General features: G+C 34.9%; 1 protein-coding gene across 1 annotated transcript in view; it reads left to right on the top strand.

Moving 5' to 3' along the window:
* Window positions 1–3,208: 3,208 nt before the first annotated feature.
* Window positions 3,209–11,829, top strand: part of LOC107684973 (teneurin-3-like) — a 323,878-nt gene continuing 315,257 nt past the window's right edge. Inside the window, exon 1 of the mRNA XM_016481367.1 lies at window positions 3,209–3,329. The gene's annotated coding sequence lies outside the window, so the exon portion shown is untranslated. The remainder of the gene's footprint in view (window positions 3,330–11,829) is intronic.

Consider the following 11,829-nt stretch of genomic DNA (forward strand, 5'->3'; position numbering starts at 1 on the left):
TTTGTGAAATCATGAATTTAGAAAATTGTTCGCTAAGTGGAAAGTGACATTAAAAATTGCTTCTATTTTTAAATTCACTTCAGCTTTAAAGAAAAACTAAGTGTATTTAATAGCACCCATTCCAATTTCAATATGTATATTAAAAGATAACATAATAACATATATTATGTTATGCAGTTTGAATAAAAGCATGGCACCATAACAGTTTATAAATCTGTTTGAAGCCAGACTTTCCAAGTCCCAAGTGTCTCTTTAGGGCTGTCTTGTAAATTCACTGCTGTTCTTTGCGTAGATGGGCATGACTTAAACTGATCTTTCTCTCTATCTCTCAGTCTATCTTCTCTTGTCCTCTTTCTACATCAGTTTCCATAGAACTAGAGGTTCTCATGTCAACACATTGGTCAGGGAATCCCATTTTTCTTTTTTATGAGGTGATCCATATTTTTATTGTAGCATTCACAGGGAGTAGTCTTCACACAGACTGAAAAACTTTGAGTCCGTGAGGCTTCTTGCTTTGAGGATTTACATTTCCCACATGAGTTCGGTAGAGGAGATTCACAACAGCCAAGGGAATAATCAAACATGGCCTCCTGAGAGTTTGTGCATGTAAACATTCTCTCGCTTTCTCTCTCTCTCACACACACACACATAAACATACACACGCACAACCAGAAGTTTTACCAGTTCTTGGGTTATATACAGGGTCCAAAAATAACTTTTTGCCACATATGGCGAGAGTGGTGAAATGGCCAATGGCGAGTGAAGTGAAAAGTTTACACTACTGTTAAAAAGTTTTTTTTCATTTTTTTTATGCTTTTATTCAGCAAGAATGCATTCAATTGATCAAAATCAACAGTAAAGACAATTATGTTACAAAAAAAATATGCAATAATAATGTTGCAAAAACAAAAAAACTAAAAATTATAATAAACTTTTTAAAATACTTTAAATTGACTAAAACTTTAGCAATGTAGATGTGTATATAGATGTATATAGACAAAATAAAAATGTATGTAGAAGAAAATATCTATCTATCTATCTATCTATCTATCTATCTATCTATTTAAACTAGTGTTAATTTTAGACAGTGGTTGGTAATAAATGGTTAAATTAAATTAAATGTAAAATAATTGTTATTATTATTAATATTATTGTTGTTGTTAATGATGATGATATTGTTAGTTATTATTATTATTATTATTATGCAAAGTAAAAATACATATAAAAATGTTTTACCTACATTAATGATTTACTTAGGTTGTTCATATTATTCTATACTGTTGAGATATTATGTGACCTTTTTTAGAGAATTACAATGCATGTCTATACTATATAGTTCTGCATATCTTACTTTATCTCTTTAAATATCTGTAATATCTACTGTATACCTTTAGATGTATACGTTTGGTGGATGTTTCCACTGATGCAGCTCAGTAGTTTAGTGTGGTCTTGTATGATGTGTTGTATAATGATTTTGGTCTTGAGTAGATGATAGTGATTGCTGAGACAGGCTTTCTCTCTCTTATCTCCTGAAACACTGAGTTGTTTGTGCTTTACAGCTCACCAGGAGGTCCGCCCAAACCCCTCATGCTATCTTCCAACCGCCCATTGTCCAGATCCCCATCTCCATAGGGAACTAATGCCCCTCACTCTCTCCTCCTTCTGTCATATACACACACACTCTCCTGCAAATGAGACGAGGATATGCAAATCTGTGTCACTCAGCAAATAGCTCTCAATTAGACCCTGATTAGGTGAATCCATGAATGATAATCAGGCCTTCAAAAAAGTGTGTTATCTATGTAGTATCAAAGCTTGTGTCCTGCCTCTCGTTGGGAATAAAACATCCAGTCAGGAGGTTGTCAGGTTTGTTTGAAGGCTGAGTGTAGTTAGGGTGGAGAGAAATTTGTGGATTTTACTGTCCTTTTTTATCAGCCCCTAAACTTTCATAAAGACAATATTGTATGTATTTTTGTCCTTATAACATTTATTTAGCTGTTTATTACTTGCATTTTCATGATAAACAGTGCAAGTCATTGTGTCAGATGAGGTAGTCTCCTTTATTCATTGGAACGACATCTGCCTCAAAAATATAAAACACAAGATTTTGTTTCTCATATTATTTTCATTTTGGTGGCTGAATGTGAAGCATATTCTACATATGTGTTCTCGAGAAAAATAAAAACCCTAAGCATTCTAGATCAACTCCTGACAGCAAATTTTCAAGTGAGGTAAAAGTTGTTATAAGATAGAGTCCCACAGACAGAGTTTTTCTTTAGTATATTTAGTTTGAATTTCTCATGTAACTTGCATCAGCAGGGTTCATATTATCATTCTTATAACTTAACTTACAGTGTGTTGCAGTTCCTTATAACTATCATTGTTAGAGTTGACAAACCATATAATGCTACATTTTCCAAATAAAGTTACTAGCCAACCTAGAGTAATGCTGTTTTATTTATTCTCTCAAGACTTTTACTCACATTTGAAGCAAGACTGGTAAGATGTTTTACTGTTTTTGAAAGCAATCTCTTATGCTCACCAAGGCTGCATTTATTTGATAAAAAATACAGTATTTTATTTTAATATATTTAAAAATGTAATATATTCCTGTAATGGCAAAGCTGAATTTTCAGCAGCCATTACTCCAGTCTTCAGTGTCACATAATCTTTTAGAGTTCTTGAAAATAGTTTTTTGTGGAAGTTGTTATACGTTTTCTTTGATAAGATTCTTTGATAAATAGATTTAAATAGCATTCATTTAAAGTAGAATCTTTTGTAGTATTATGAATGTCTTTACTGTCACTTTTGATCAATTTAATGCATCCTAAAGTATTGTTTTCCTGCAACTCAAATTGCAAGGATATTACACTTACAATAATGTTACTGTCCACTTTTTGTATTTACTCTCCAAGTCCAATTTTACTTGCATTTGGAACTTAACTAGCATTAATTGTCATCCTTGACTGAACTGTAAATGTCCATCACAGTCTGTCTTGTTAGAACTACATTAAGTACACCCAGAGTCTCTCTGTTACCCCACTTTCTAATAAGCTGAAGAGACCTTTGTCTATAGAAAGAACATGTGCGGTGAATCCACAGTGTGAGACATGACATCCGTTCCCAATTTTTTTTTTTTTGCGTTCTCTGGTCTTTAAAGCAATGAATATCTCCTCTCTCTTTCCTCGCAGGTTGATTTGCTGATTCCCGGCCTTGATGCTCTGATGTCTGCTGTCCCTTGACCTTCATCCATGGATTAGTCCCTTTACGCTTGAGGCAGATCTGACTGACCAGATGCTATCCCCTATGTGTCACTTCTTGTGGGTCAGGTGAGTGATGCCTCTGTTTGAAATGACATTTAGTTACTCCAGTTGGTCAGGGCTGTTAGAAAGATTAACCTTGAGAACAAGAGATCATGAATGGGATGTAATGTTATGCATGAATCAGAGACAAAAAGCTACACACAAAAGAGTGGGGCGTATAAAAATAAGTCTCGAAATCCATACGGATCATTTCATAAAAACAGCTGCATGCGCATTGCGCTCCAGTCGGTTGGCCCATCAACAATTAAAATTTTTAAATAAGACTTGTCATATAAAGCCTAAAACTGGCAAGCATTTTTATGAATGTATATTGTGTCTGTGTTAGTGTGTCAGTGTGTACAAGACATATTTTCTCCCATCCCTCCAAGGCTTAACAGCATCATCCAATCAGTGATAGGCGCTGCCTAGATGAACCAATGAGGACGCAATTGGATAGTATTCGTTCTATGGAATCAAAGGCACAGCACTTCTATGATATTAAAATGCACTCTGTCTTTGTTCATACCATGCCAAACCAAGAGAGAGAAAGGGGGAGGGCGAGGGGAGAAAAAACACACTCCACCAGAAAAACTTTTTGTATTCCTCCCCATATGTCTCTGCGGGTGTGCACGCATTGACTCTCCCATTTCTCGCTTTGAAATCTCTGCCACTTCATCCTTGAGCTTTTGTCAGCTTGAGGCGCTGCACCTCGATGAAGTAGGGCAACTAGAGTACAGTCTGCAATTCTTACTGCCGCCATCTTGGCCCTTGTCATTTCCTTTACTTGTTTTGTCCCAGTTTCCATAGTTGTATATCCAGGTTTTTAACCTGCCCCAGTTGCTCTTCCTAACACATTTAAAAATCCTTGAAATTTCTCTTTTCATTGCTTTTTTAAAATAAATTAAAGTTTCGACATTTTCCTTACCCACTGACCTCTTTGGACTCCTCTCTTCGTAATAATAGTACATATTGTTAGACTCTTCCTTTAAAAGAGGTTTTGAATTATGTTTTCTCTTCATTGAATAGGCCAGTTTTTCTATCTTTTTTTGCTATGGAGTGGAGATATTATTGGCCAAATTGCACGGCTTTCATGCAGATAAATGGGCGTTCGATAAAAGCCGTAATGTTTTTTGAAGCGGCCAGAGAGCCGGGCTGAATTGGGTGATAACCTCATCGCAGCATGGGGTCAGGGGCAGGAAGAGAAGCCCGGCTGGAAAAGGATTAAGAAGAGCCGTCGAAGAGCTCCGGACTCGGACCACCTGCCGAGGAGCCCAGGCCTGGTCCGCGCCTAATGGTTCTGATCAGCTATGCCATTGTCTGTGTTCCCCTCTTTCTTTTCTCCCCTCACAAGAAAGAATAGGACTGCCTCCCCATATCCCTGAACTCAGATTAGCTGTTGGCCCTTTTTGTTGTTGTTGTTTTTGTCATTTACTTTACACTATTATTTTTTTTTGACCTAAGCTCAGGGATCTGTACTTCGATGGTGCTCTTGTTGAGATGTGGCATGATGGGAACGTGCAAAAGGGATAGCTCACCTGAAACTTCTGTCATTGGTTTCTCACCTTCATGTTGTTACAAAACCATATGCCATTTTTTCTTTTGTGGAACAATATTTTTTTTTGGGGGGGGTGGGAATATTGTGGTGACTCTCTGGAGGAATGAGGCTGTCAAATGACAAAAAAGCCCAATAAAGTAACATTAAAGTAGTTAAAACAACTTGTTTACTAAATACCAAGCCAAACTATAGTAAATGTCTTTGAACTAAAGTTGTTAATTAATTAAAAAAAAGGCAGAATTCTTTTGAGTCAAATCTTTTCAATGAATCTTAATAAATAACGGTTAATAGGTGATAATCAGTGAATAGTGGCTTAAATTTTAGTCTTTTTGCTACACAAAGCTGTTGAAGACTTGGAATATAGTTGTCTGAGTCATTTGTACTTTGTGATATTTGTACACCACCTATCAAAATTTAGAATAATTACATTTTTTAATGTTTTTGAAAGAAGTGTCTTACACTCACCTAGACTGCATTTCTTTGTTAAAAAATACAGAATACAGTAAAAATAAAATGTGTTTTTAATTTGAATATATTTTAAAATGTAGTGTAGTCCTCTGATGGCAGAGCTGAATTTTCAGCAGTCATTACCCCAGTCTTCAGTGTCACATGATCCTTCAGAAATCATTCTAATATGCTGATTTTCATATATAAAGTAACACTATAAAATTGGACAGAACATATATTAATATTAAAAATAATTATATTATTTTTATTCCGTTCTATGCAACAGAATCAGATATAAAGTTTTGTTTGTTTATTTGTTTTTTGTTTTTTTGTTTTTCTATCCAAATAATGTATAGTCTTACAAAGCTAGTGCATGTGAGCAGAGCATAGCGTCACTATAGGTTGGCGTCATTTTACGAGCGTTGCCCAGTACATAGGCCTACTACACCATGTTACAGCACAGTAGCGCTATTGCAAACAGGAACAAGTATACTACATAGAAATTTCCTGTCAGCACGTTATTTGAGCGGACTTTGCTTTTCCAGTGAGCATGAGCAATACATAAATGGAGCGCTCGCATGGGCCTTGAGCAACTCAACGGAACGCACTTTCATAGAGCGGAATATTGAGAGGCGTGTCACACCATGCAGTGCTGAAATTTAGGTGCATCCCTTAATATATATATATATATATATATATATATATATACTGACACTTTTGATCAATTGAATTATTAAATTGATCAAAAGTGTAAGTAAAGATATGTATAATGGTATGAAATATTTCTATTTCAAATAAATGCTGTTCATTAAAAAAGTATGTTTCAACATTGATAATAAGAACTATTATTATTATTAATTGAGCACCAATAATAATTGATAATAACTGAACACCAAATCAGCTTCAGTCAATAATTTCTGAAGGTTCATGTAACACTGACGATTCAATTTTGCCATCACAGGAATAAATTACATTTTAAAATAGTTATTTTTTAATTGTAATAATATTTCACATTATTGCTTTTTTTTCGTATTTTCATTCAAATAATCACAGTCTTTCAAAAACATTTGGAAAAAAAAACGTAATTATTTCAAACTATTGACTGGTGGTGTATACATATGGTTTTATGGTGCTGTCATTTTTGAAAGTCAAAAGCTTCATTAACTCTAATTGCATTGCAAAAAGCAACCAGTAATTTTTAAAAGAAAAAAATAAATGAATAATTTCTCTTTTGTGCTTCATGGAAGAAAGTCATACTGGTCTGGAACAACACGGGAGTGAGTACAATTACAGAATTTAACAGAATTTACATTTTTGGGGTGAAGTAAATGCACGTGTTCACATGTAATTTTGGATGCTTGATGGATCACTAACATTTAGCTCTCTCTCTCTCTCTCTCTCTCTCTGTGTGTGTGTGTGTGTGTGTTTTATGACAAAAAGACTTCTTAGAATTCACTTTCTGTGACCTAATGTGACTCTCTCTTTGTTCTGAAAGGTAACTAATAGAAAATGATGATGAGGGAGCATCCGCTCATCAGTGTCTATGGTCATTTTTTATTCATCTTATATATTCACACATTAGCTGGAGGGGCTTCTTGGAATTTTTTATTTTCTCATTTTCTGAGCTGTCCTTTTATCAATGCCAAAGAATATAAAAAGATCATCAAAAATTCATTTATACACACAAAAGCACCTTACAACATTTTCTTTCACAATCTACATGTGTTCATCGTGTTAAACAGACACACCACTAAACATCTTTCCCTGCAATCAACATGTCTATGCATAAAATATTTCCCCGCACCATTTTTCATGGCTGTGGGCTGAAACGGCTGTAGTTAGATGCATGAATACTGATAGGGCCAATCGTGCAGAGTGCAGTGCAGGTGTGCAGGTGAACGCTCTGTTTGGCAGTTGCCTGACATGTTTCTTCTCTTTAGCATGTGGAGTGCAGACAAGCTCATGAATAACAGGTCTGATGAATGGTCTGAGCAGGCTTAGCACTAACTTCTACAGCACCTGCTTCTGTGTTGCACCCCACGAAGAAGTGTGCATATGTGTGTGTGTGCTTGACACAAACTTACCAGAATAGCTATTGTGTGCACTGACAGCTGTGTGCGCTATTTTAGACAAATAATTAATCTGTGCTTGATGAAAAACAGGCGCATTTATGTATTTCAGTTATGCGACGTGCGAGTCTCCTTTTCAGCAACATATTTTGTCAAGTTTCTTTTGATGAAGGACATTTTATTGTGATATCAAAAACTTAAAATAAATAAATATCTATGATGTTATAAACCAATTTCTATCAGTATATTACAGTACTATGCTCAGTTCAAGAGCTTCTGGTTTATGTATGTATGGAATAGCACAAAGGCAGGATATGACTCCATAAGGATGATTTCTAAAAGATGGCTGTCTAAGCACACCGTAGAGTTCCCAAGCATTTTTTTTTAAAGCAGCCGACATCATGTTCTGGAACATTCTCTCTCTCTTTCCTCTCGTAACGGCTGTGGTCGGCCGCTCTCGGCCCGTGCCAACTACCAATAACCATATTCCAGGAAAGAGCTCCACATGTTCAATTATATAATTAAATCATCTCAGATTTAGACAGATGTCCCATAATACGTTTCAAATGCAATCAGCTGCACTCGTTCCCCACATAATGCATTTGGAGAAGAAAAATGATGTCCGCTGAGCATAAAACAGATCATATGTGTTGTGTTGGTGCTTCTGTTGCGTGCACTGTTGATATTGTTATTATTAGTATCGCCGCAAGCTCCATTTAGTATTTTTGTTAAGAACATCAATGCATTTTTATGGCAACTGCTTAAAATAGGCCCTTTTATCATGGTAGTGTATATGGAAATGTGCCAAACAATAAACATACCCACAGACAACTAATTGCCTAGTTAGAGAAATAACATAATAGGATGAGGATTTTAATATGAAAATCCACAGCAATCGTGCTCCCTACCTTGAGACCTATTGTTATCCTCCAGCCTCAGTCCTCGACCAAACTAGTCTTTCCCGCTCAAATCCTGACAGTTTTAAAGCATATCTCCTCACATTGTTTGGGAGACAGCGCACAAATCCCTTGAGCCTTGTGTCCAGTCCAGAGAACTTAGAATGAGTAATTGTTTACTTTAGAGACAAAGCTGAACTGTAGTCATACAATAGTAGTGGATAAAGAGACGTTTTTTGTCAGCGTTTAAGCTGCTCTTGGACAGTTTTGGCCACACAAGAGCTGTGGGCTCAGGTTGGAAAGTAGCAGTAATGTAATTGGCCCAGTTACTTGAGAATATTGTTTTCAGTACAGTTCACTGAATATGTGTTTTGTTTTGTTTTTCCCCTCTCTTTTGGTCTTATTTTAAAATTAGGCCTATATATATCTAATAATCAGGTACACTTACAATACGGTTTCATTTTTTAACATTAGTTAACATGAACTAACAATTAATACTTCTACAGCATTTATCGATCTTTAATAATGTTAATCTTAATGTTTTATAAATACATTTTTAAGATCAAAAGTTGCATCTGTCAACATTAGCACTTTTAAATGACACGAACACGAGCATTTCAATAAATTAACATTAACAAAGGTTAATAAATTCTGTTCAACTATATTACCAATGTTAGTTCATGTTAGTTAATGCATTAACTAATGTTTACAAAATGAGAGCTTATTGTAAAGTGTTACCAATAGTTAACAAAACTTAGAAAAGGTGGTTTTGTGAAATGTGGCCTAGCTTAGAAAGCCTTTTTTAATCATTTAAATTGCATTATTCTTTTAAAGGCCAGTGTTTTGTGCACCATTGATCACTGATAAGAAGGAACTGAAATGATATGAATGAGACTTCATTAATATGCACCATTCAGTTCAAAACAGCATCTTGACAGGTTGAAGATAACATTGATGAGCAGCCAAATGACAATTGCATAAATAAAACGTCCATCTCACTCATTTTTCCAAGCTTTTTTTTTTAAATAATAGTAATAACCCTAAAATGGAGTTGTTGAATTTTGTGATTGAGTCTGACAGGGGAATGGAAATGGTGGTGAATCGTTTGAAAGGTGACCTTTACAGACGAGACTCTTAGGACAGACTAGCACAAAGTGTCAGCTTTATTCGTAAACCCGTCTCCATTTGTCACATCAAAATGTAGAAAAGAGAAAGAGAGAGAGAGAAAAAAAGCCTATTTCATTAAAGGTAGATGTCCTCTTCCACAGCAACTAACGATATATTAGTTCACCTGCACGGCCACCTCCAATTGTGCAGGAATCAGATAACTCCACATGCTAATCACAACAGCCGGCCCCCGCTGTGAATAACACCGCTGACCACAGCGTTGACGTGTCCCCCCTCGCTCTCTTACTATACACACTCCAGTGGTCAATTACACCCTCAAGGCAGCTCAGTAAATACTAATCATTTCCTCATGAAGACAAAAACTGTCCATTTTTGTTAGCTGTCACTTTAGTTTCCCAACAGATCACACGGGTTATTTCTCTAAAGGTGTTGAGTTATGAAAACCATATGCAAAGCTGTTCCACATGGGACGAAGGGAGTGAGTCACATTACGGACATGACGGAATGTGAGCCAAGCAGCCTGAGTCAGAGAAATATTGTGTAATTAGATCTGATTGGTGCCTTTTTATTTATTTATTTATTTATTTTTAATCAGTAAAGACAAACCTTTACTCATACAGTGCATCTATTAGAGGCCCAAATATCCTCGGGGACTGAGCGGGTCTCAGTCAATGATTCTTGATACAGCCTCGTAAGCGGATGCGTGAAACTCGTCATGTTTTCTAGCATGTCTTTCACATGAATGAAATTTTTTTTTTGTTTTTTTTTTTGTGTGTTTTAGAATTTGCACACATACATGAATTGTGTTGTTTTATTATATGAATGAATGAATGAATGAATGAATGAATGAATGAATGAATGAATGAATGAATGAATGAATGAATGAATGAATGAATGAATGAATGAATGAATGAATGAATGAATGAATGAATGAATGAATGAATGAATGAATGAATGAATGAATGAATGAATGAATGAATGAATGAATGAATGAATGAATGAATGAATGAATGAATGAATGAATGAATGAATGAATGAATGAATGAATGAATGAATGAATGAATGAATGAATGAATGAATGAATGAATGAATGAATGAATGAATGAATGAATGAATGAATGAATGAATGAATGAATGAATGAATGAATGAATGAATCAATCAATCAAAAATTCAGTAAATATAGTAATATTATGAAATATTATTACAGCTTAAAATTAATTTTCAGCAGCCATTCTTCAGTGTCACATGGTGATCATTCAGAAATCATTCTAATATGCTGATTTGCTGCTCAGGAAACATTTTATTATTATCAGTGTTGAAAACAATTGTGCTGTTTAATATTTTTTGTGGAAACCATGATACACTACCAACAAGTTTGGGGTTAGTAAGATAGTAAGATAGTAAGAAAGAAAGAAAGAAAGAAAGAAAGAAAGAAAGAAAGAAAGAAAGATAAAGAACAAAAGATCGAACAATCAAATAAACTGAAGTCATACAGCTTATAACATGAGGGTGACTAAATTATGACAATTTAATTTTTTTTAGATGAACCATCCCTTTAAAAGTGGCTTAAACAATTTTACACAAAACACTGAAATATAAGATGTGATGCTTAGATGAAATTAAGAATAGGTAGATATCACTTCCATAATATTTTTATAGCCTGTTATTTCTAGTCAAGTATTTGTTTGCAAAAACTCTGAAAAATTGTTTTTACATTTTATGCATTATACATCAAATTATATCTATGAAATTAGCCTTAGCCAGACAAAAAAAGTTTTTATATACACAAGAAAGGTTAAACACAAGATGTCATATGAGATATGATAAAAGTGTCATTGTGATGGAAGTGTTCGTGGGTTCTAGAAAAATTACAAAAATGACGAGTTACATTTGTTATTTAATAAAAAATATATATATGTACCTCTAATGATGTAAAAGAGGTAGATGAAAAGAGAGAAATAAGCTCCCAGTATACAGAGCTGCTGAAGCAGGATTAACAGCAGACTATGGAAATGTAACTTTATGCCTGGATAAACAGATGAGTCTTCAGTCTAGAGAGAACAGGTCCTGAACATTGCTAGGAAGGCTATTCCAAAGCTTAGGTGTGCACTACTAATCACCGACTAGGTGAACCAATTACAAGATCATTTTCCACCCCGACTCCAGCAACAACTCCAAAATTCGATTTGCGCTGCACCGATGTGCACAAAACGGGCACTTTGCTAGCAGGCTGGCACTTTGATGGGTTTTCTTAGCTCCCACTTCTCACCGCCTCACTCTCCAGTTAAAGAAAGATAAAGAAATAATTTAATACTTTTATTCAGTAAGTACTCATTAAATTGATAAAAAGTGACAGTAAGGACTTCTGTAATCTTACATAAGAGTTATATTTCAAATAAATGCTGTTCTTTTGAATTTTCTATTTATCAAA

The sequence above is a fragment of the Sinocyclocheilus anshuiensis genome, unplaced genomic scaffold (genome assembly GCF_001515605.1).
Source record: "Sinocyclocheilus anshuiensis isolate Anshui unplaced genomic scaffold, SAMN03320099.WGS_v1.1 scaffold685, whole genome shotgun sequence".
Lineage (NCBI taxonomy): Eukaryota > Metazoa > Chordata > Actinopteri > Cypriniformes > Cyprinidae > Sinocyclocheilus > Sinocyclocheilus anshuiensis.